The sequence below is a fragment of the Aethalodelphis obliquidens genome, unplaced genomic scaffold (genome assembly GCF_003676395.1).
Source record: "Aethalodelphis obliquidens isolate GAN/ISIS:26980383/991018 unplaced genomic scaffold, ASM367639v1 scaffold24, whole genome shotgun sequence".
Lineage (NCBI taxonomy): Eukaryota > Metazoa > Chordata > Mammalia > Artiodactyla > Delphinidae > Aethalodelphis > Aethalodelphis obliquidens.
This window is the reverse complement of record NW_020837968.1, coordinates 997,663-1,006,059: the sequence shown is the minus strand read 5'-3', so window position 1 is coordinate 1,006,059 and position 8,397 is coordinate 997,663. Positions and strand designations below refer to the sequence as shown.

Genomic DNA, 8,397 nt, shown 5'->3' with positions numbered 1-8,397 from the left:
AAAAAAAAAAAAAAAAAAAAAAATATATATATATATATATATATATATATATGAGAGGGTGAAACATAGCAGTCTTGGAATTGATGAAACTTAGTTGTCCTTCAGAGATGAATCCTAGGCTTGTAAAGTCTACTTTAAGTGAATGCTTTTTAAAAGGTGTGTTAATAACTTCTTGGTATCTTTAGGAAAGGTGTGTCTAAATGCACAAGCCAGAGATCCTTTTGGATAAAAATCCAAAGATGTTCCCACTGAAGATAAAAATCCCGACTCTAATCTCTCATAGCATCTTGCTAATCATTATTTTACCAGCTTGACACTATTAATCAGAGCAGGAAGTGGCACAGCCTCTTTTCATTGTTCCAGGATGTTAAAAGATTATACCTGATATATAGAAATCCAGATCTCTACTGTAAACCCATAGCTGTAATGGAAACGTGTGCTATGTGCCTCTGCACTGATACTGGGTCCAGATTTGCACTGACAAGTGTTGTAACTGATGTACCGTATATCATTCCTTAAAGACCCCAGAAATAGCATATATAATTCTTATTCAAAAGGAAAATGTTGTGCATAGAGAGGCCTGTTAGATATTAATTATATTGGGTGGACTCTGAAATTTAGGATGATAACTTAAAGCTAAAGTGGAATTATTTCCAAAGTGTGGGCTCTGCAGATAATGAGAAAGGTGATCAGAGTGGTTGGTCAATGCCACACGGTGTGTGTGGTTCCCTCTATCCCCACTGTGATGAGTGATGACAGCGTCAGTGACCAGACCTGCTCCTGGCTGATAACCTGTGATGTGCATTATCTTGCAGTAGAGTTAACCTTGATCTCTAATTGCTGAAAGATGCATATTGAGCTGAAAAATCTCTAAATGCTGATCAGAAGTTTAGGGCACAATTGTTCAGAAATAATGCTTTGTTTAGACATTTGCCAAAGCCACAGATTTGACTTTATGGCTTTGACTTTGACTGGGCCCAGGCTTGTGGAAGCGTTGAGAAGCTGCATCCTGGCATGCCGATCGCTTCCAGGAGAGAAGGTGAGTCACTCCATAGCTATGACATGATCATTCAGTCACAATTCATTGAACATTTGCTATGTCCCAGAATATGTGCTAAATGCTACAGATCTCAGTGTTAAAAGACAAAGACTTTGACCTCAAAAATCTAGCAATTTTGTAGATAAAATTGACAAATAAAGCAATTGCTGTACAATATAATATATACTTTTATATTACAGTGAAGTGGTGCTTAAGGCAGGTCTAAGTGGTTCACTACAGTTTCCAGGATCATGTGGTACTGGACTTCAATCTTGGAGAACTAACTGGAATCAGCCAGGGCAGAAGGGAGGGAGGAGTGGGCTTTACAAGTAAGGAGAACAGCTCTGTGCAGTTTAGGGGCATGAGACACGGTGGGCTGCAAGACCATCCTTGTAGGTGGCCCCAACAGAGTCCACATCTTTTAGAAGCTTCTACAGCATTCCAAGACACTGTACTTTTTCCTAGACAAGGAGAAAGTATTTTAAAAATTTACACAGACAATAGTAAAATCAGATTTATATCATATAAAGATCACTGTCAGAAATGTAGAGAGTGATTAGGAAGAGAGAAGCCAGTAGTAGTCAGACCGGATGAGAGATGGTGAGGGTCTGGATAAGTTTACAGCAATGGGGATGGCACCTTAGATCCATTTCTAAGGGAGAAATGACAGGATTTGATGACTAATTAGGATGTGGGAAATAACAAGTGAGATGACGATAGTTGCTAGAAAGAAATCTGGCTTGGGTGACCTGGATGATAATCCCATTTACTGACAGGGATGGGGGTGTAGAGGGTCAGAGAGGGTGGACGGAAGAGAGAGAGTCTGTATTTGGAATTGTTGAATGATGCCTGTGAGATAGTTGGCGGAGATATCCTGTAGATAGCTGGATTCAGAAGGGCGATCTAACCTCGAGTTACACACTGCTAATGTACAGTTTCTATGGAAGTGTCATGGGAAAAACTGCTTCCTGATTTCCAGAATAATGGTCACCTGCTTCCCCCCACTCCACCCCCATAGTCTTTTCTGAAATGCAAGTAAATAAACAAAACATTTTTATTTTTTTCCAATGCACCTTTAATTCCTTGGCCTTTGCTGGAACTTGGTATTTTTCTGATGAAACCACTTTGCACACAACACTTATTAAAGGGTTCCTCTCCCCTTGATTCTCAGGGCCAGGAGGAAAGTTGGCTTTCTCACTCAGCCCACTGCTCCTGAAAGACCATCGTTTGGTTCTTGACTCTCTTCTCTTCCTTGTAAGCTGTTACTTAATCCTGACTCTACCCACTTTCTAACTTTTTGATCAGCTTCAAATTTCTTAACTTCTCTGGGCTTCAGTTTCATCCTTAATAAAATGGGCATCATAGTAGTGCCTCATGGATAATTTTTTGACAATTAAGCAAAATAAAATCATTCACATAAAATGCTTATTAGCACAGTATCTGGTGTGAAATAAACTCTCAGTGAATGTCAGCTGTTACCATTAATAATAGGCAAGGATCTTTGTCTTCAAAGCAGTTGTGGGAGATAAGCAAGTAACAAATAAGTAAAATATAATGGTGTAAGGGCTGTCAAACACAGAGAATGAAACCAGTAAGGAAATAGGGGAAGACTTCACTGAGGATGGGACATTTAACAGAAGCCTTAAAGGAGGACTTCATCAGGTGGACAGGTGGGAAAGAATTTTCCAGAGAGAGAGGGAGAGAGAGCAGTGTGTCCAAACTCGTAGGAGGGTAGAAGTACGTGGTGGGTTTGAGAAAAAGCAAATGGTCTGATAGGACTGGCGTGTAAAGGGATGATATGATTGTCATGGGAAATGAACTTGAAAATATTACAAAGGTTTTTAGGTACCAAAATAAGTTTTCGGTTTATCTAAATCCAATTAGGAGCTATTGCAGAATTTTATGGACCAAGCTTTTGGAACTTCTTGAGCTTCTTAATTTCGGTGACCTCCATCTCTACTCCACTATAGCCATACAACGCCAAAACTTCAGGTTAGACCCTGCCATTGCTTTACCACCAAAATTCTCACCACAACCCGAGCTTCTCACTTTCTTGCTTCTGTTGAAATCTTACTTCATCTTTAGCAGAATCTCAGTCACCTGGCCTCTCCACACTCATGCTGTCCATCACTCCTTCCATATCTTGATGTCTCCTTAACAAGCCCGGACTCCATGGGGAGCTGTTTTACTGATGTGCCTCTGTCATCTCTATTGTTAACTTTCTTGCCCTGACCTTCAATTAATATTTTGCAACTTTCCAGTCCTGGAAAGCCCCATTGCCTACTTTCTTTTCCCCTGATTTAAAGTCTATTGACCCACCTCAGATATTATCCAATTGTAGTTATGTATTTACTATTGTTCAGCAGGTATTTATATGTCGTGGTAGATTTTTAAAACCATATTTAATATAGTGGCTGCTCCAAATTTTTCCAGTTTCTAGCTCCTATACTCTTAGCATCACATCTGTGTTTAACTAAGTTTGAAGCGATTCCAGATTCCCTTGCAGAGTTGTCTTTGCTTCCAATTACTTTTCAAAATTTTTAAAGATACTATTCTCTACTTGGAGAAATTGAGGAAGGAATACAGGCAAGAACAAATGACTGCAGATAATACCTACCATTCACTGAGCACTAACTACATCCAGCCTCGCTAGTAGCAGTGGAGAGCAGAGCGTGGGTCTGGGCGGTCTCCCCACAAAACCCGCGTCCCTCTGCTCTTCTGTGATGAACGGCAGAGGAGAGGGGGAAGAAGGAAAGCAATAGTAGCAGGTACAATGTTTAAAATTCTCTAACTCAGCTTTATAAAAAAGTAATTACTTCACTTATTTTGAAAGCACTTGGCGGCTTTAATGTTTCCACAAGCATTCTCTATAAAACGATTTCACTTACTCAGGTCCTGTGTAGTTTTCTCTCTTCGACCATTTTGTGCTACGGTGGCTTGGCAATTATGGTGGCCTCATGTGTTTCCAGAGTTCTAGAAGGAAAATGGGACACTAACAACCTTTTTCCTGGGATTCCAGCACATATCTGCGGTTCTGTCAAATCCCCAGCCCACCTAGGTTGGGGGTGAAGAGTACAGGGCTTCTACTCCAACTGCATTTGTGCTGTATCTGTGACCCTCAGCTTCTCTCCTTTAATCTGAAGACTGGACCGAAACCTGAACAGTTCTGCTTGTTTGAGTATGCTACTCCAGTCTTTTCTATCTTAGGTCTGTGTATCAATCAGGATTTGGTCAGGAAAAAATTCATTCTATATATTTCAGATATGAAGAGTTTAATGTAGGAATTAAGGGCTTGTACACAGAACAGCCTATGTAATTTGTAAGCCCTTAATTCCTATTTGAGGACAGAGGACAGAGATTCTGGTGATGCTTCTATAAGCCAAAGGATGTCAAAGATTGCCAGTCGACCATCAGAAACGAGGGAGAGGCCTGCAATAGATTCTTCCTCACAGCCCTCTGAAGGAACCAGTCCTGATGACACCTCGATCACAGACCTGGAAACAGTGAGGCAATACATTTCTGTTGTTTAAGCCACTTGGTTTCTGTAGTTTGTTATGGAAGCTCTAGGAAACTCATACAGGACCCTTCTAGGCGCAGGGCCCTGAGTGACAGCGAAGGTCACGTGCCATCAAATCCAAGAGGCTGGCACTGCTTGTATGATGGCCAAAGGAAGTCAAAGAAGTTTCCAGGAAAGATCTTTGTCCAAAGCACCAAAGTGGGGGTTCTTGAAAGCTCCTAGGAGAGCGCTGAAGTTCTGAAGAATCTCGGGGAAGTTTCCAGCCATCCCATCCTGCAGCAGTGGAATGAGTGGTCTCCAGACTCCCTAGGAAGCTGTTATGAGGCACATCTGTGCATGTGTGGGACCAGTCTAGGAGATGTCCAGAGAATCCTGGCTTCTCTCCCACCTTCCAAACCCATAAGTGCCCCTCATTGGCAAGCTCAAGGCACGAGGCACTGGGAGAAGGAGACTTGAGAAGGTGTATTTTCTGGCATCTCTGTGATGCAGGGGAGGCCGTCTTAGGAAGGGGTGACAGCAGTGCTGTGCCGGCAGTAGACTTTCCGGCATACTTGGGCCGACACTCTGCACTCAAAGTTTGGATGTCACTTTTCTTGGGTTCTAACACGACAGCCTTCCGCCTCAGGCAATGGGGTGTTCTGACTGGATATCTGGGGGAGGGGGAGGCAGGAGGGCAGGAGTGGCCCTGGCCCTTCTCTTACCCTTAAGGGCATGAAGTGAAGATTCACACTGAAGTGGAGTCTCCTCCCACCAGTGAAGCTGATCTTTCCATATAAGGAAAAGGGAAAAAGAATGACGTAGCAAGTAACCAAGAAGGGGAAAGAAAGGAGGGTCAAGGAGAGAGGGGGGCGTGGGTAGGGGAGGAAGAATCAAGCCAGGAAGCGTTTGAAGAGACAAAAGGAGGACCCACTGAAAGTGCCATCTGAAAACCAAGATGAGGTGGAATGGCTTTTTGCTTTAAGTTAATTATATAAGAAGAAGGGGAGCATTCTTAGATTATTTTCCAGGAATGCTGCTTCTCTACCAAAGCCAGCGCGTCAACTTGGGAATCTCTCATTGTTTTACCTTTCTATTTAATACTTAAGGGAAATGCGTGTAATTCCAATCCCTCTTTGAAACTGATATCTTTTTTTTTTTTTTTTTTTTTTTTTTTTTGCCGTACGCGGGCCTCTCACTGTTGTGGCCTCTCCCGTTGCGGAGAACAGGCTCCGGACGCACAGGCTCAGCGGCCATGGCTCACGGGCACAGCCGCTCCACGGCACGTGGGATCTTCCCGGACCGGGGCACGAACCTGTGTCCCCTGCATCGGCAGGCGGACTCTCAACCACTGCGCCACCAGGGAAGCCCTGAAACTGATATCTTTAAAAATATTTGGGTGTGAGGGAATTTCTGAACTTATTTTGACAGCTAATGAAAATTGCATAGCTCAGAGTGGAACTATCCCTGACCGCCAGGAATTCATGATCTCACATCTTAGTCACCTGTATTGATGTAGAGATGCCACTGTGCATGTTAGCACAGGATTAGTCATAGTGAGTCGCCAAAGCTGATAAAGTCAGAGGATTTTTTTTTTTCTGCCGTGTACATTTTTCTTTTGGTGAAGAGTTCCCCTTATTTGTGTTTTCTTCCCCCCAACTCTTTTTATTTTCTTTTGTTTCATACAGAATTATAAACCAATTCCAACAGATTGGTTGGGTTCCTGGATGAACTTTGTGAAAGAATTTTGCAGTTATGAATTTTCCATTTATTAGACAATCAGCCACAGAAGTGCTACTCAGTATAACTGCATTCAATTTCTATTGCTACCTAGAGTTATAATGACATGGCGCCATACATAGTAACACTAGTCATAAAAAGAATGTTTCCAGAGAGACTGGACCACACTGTGTAGGTATGTTTTTGAAGGTCAATTAACTGTCTATACTTAATGGCTGCATGCATGTAACAGTAAACATCCAAATGAAAACTGAAAGTCATAGTTAGTTTTCCAGATGTTTTACCTATGAAGCCAAGCATCTGGAAATACAAAAACATCTGGATGACTGACTGTACTTATCACTTTTCACCCAGCCATTTTGGCATCATGCAGACGTAGACCAAATCACTTTTTTTTTCCATATCAGTAGCAGTGAAAAGCTGCAGTAAGAATCACATTGCTAAGTAATATTAAGAGTAATACAGGGCTTCCCTGGTGGCGCAGTGGTTGAGAGTCTGCCTGCCGATGCAGGGGACACGGGTTCGTGCCCCGGTCCGGGAAGATCCCACGTGCCGCGGAACGGCTGTGCCCGTGAGCCATGGCCGCTGAGCCTGCGTGTCCGGAGCCTGTTGCTCCGCAACAGGAGAGGCCACAACAGTGAGAGGCCCGCTTACCGCAAAAAAAAAAAAAAAAAAAAGAGTAATACAAACAAATCAAATAAATCTAAAGTAAATAGTTGTTTGAACTGAAATTGTATTTAAGTTATTGAAACACGTTCTTATACATGCATCAGGATCACTTTAAAGCTAAAGCATTTGAGCGACATTGTTATAAATGGAGCTGCAGTATTTAAAATAATGGTTTATAATGTATTTCTTAAGCATTAGGAAATAACCTGGGTGTATAACAGATGAATATATGAATTTTATTTGAATTATGAAATAAAATTTAGGAAAGTGTTAACAAGTTTTAAACCACTGGTTTGGCTTTATATGTTAATAGTTTTCAACAAATACAGATGACTAAAATACCAAAGGACATAATCCGAAGGTGTTATGGAGAGGTGGGTTGACCAGGAGGAGACAGGAATGGCAGAGACACTGTCATTTACTAACTATGGGACACAGGCAAGTCAGTGCACCTTAAATGTGTTGGGATGGAATAAAAGAACACATGTGACATCACCTCACCCTGCATGTGCACATTGTAGCTGTGTGATAAGTGCCAGTTACCGTCTGCACAGAGAGCGCCACAGGAGCCCACAGGGATGGATCATTTTGGGGTGAGCAGAGTTCTCTCTTAGTCCTGATCGATCAGTGTCATTTTAACGGAGTGCTAACACATTATAGTTTCAGTTGCTACATGTGTTTAAAAATAATTGTATAAAACTTAAAAAAAAGTATCATTTTTATCTTTCATATATTCTTAGAAAGTATTTAAAAAAGAGGTTTCTGTTATTTTATTATTTTACATGGCAGAAAAAAAGATACGAAAACATTGCTGAAAAGCTGTTTCAGAGACAGAATGAGAACACAGGTCTCCACCGGACGGTTCAGTGCTCTTTCTCTTGACCTTTCTGATACCAATGAAAACAGATACGGAAAATCTCATTCACAGACTGGGTGAGAAATAACCTCAAATGGCAGGCCATTTACCTGCAACAAATACTATTCCACAACTTTCCATCTTTAGTGACATAAAATTTAAGTTCTTTTTCCTCTCAGAAAACAATCAAATTTACTATGCTGGCGTCTCTTTTCACTTCCGCATTTGTAGAATCTAGTCACAGTTGTAAATGGCAGGTGGTGTTAGAATATCCTATTGTATTTTCTATCAGGAAAGAGGGCACAGTATCAGTCAAACTACTAAAAACCTCTGAGTTATTTGAAAACTTCTCAATATCATTTTAATAATTTATTACCCTGGGTCATAGGCACAGGAATAAAGATTGACAAATATAGGTAGCCCCCCTTCTGTGTCTTTTAAAACCTATGGGAAAATTTGATTGTGTATCTGATACTGTTTTGGCAGATTCAGTAGTTTGCTATCTCAGTGTGACCATTTTTGTAAATCTTAAACTTGGTTTGCTTAGAAAATAGTCTTTACCTACTATTTGGGCAAGGGGGTAAATACAGATTTTTTTAA

At 41.3% G+C, this 8,397-nt stretch overlaps 1 protein-coding gene across 1 annotated transcript in view; it reads left to right on the top strand.

Moving 5' to 3' along the window:
- Positions 1-8,397, top strand: part of CRB1 (crumbs cell polarity complex component 1) — a 268,288-nt gene that overhangs the window by 136,384 nt on the left and 123,507 nt on the right. The gene's annotated exons all lie outside the window — the stretch shown is intronic.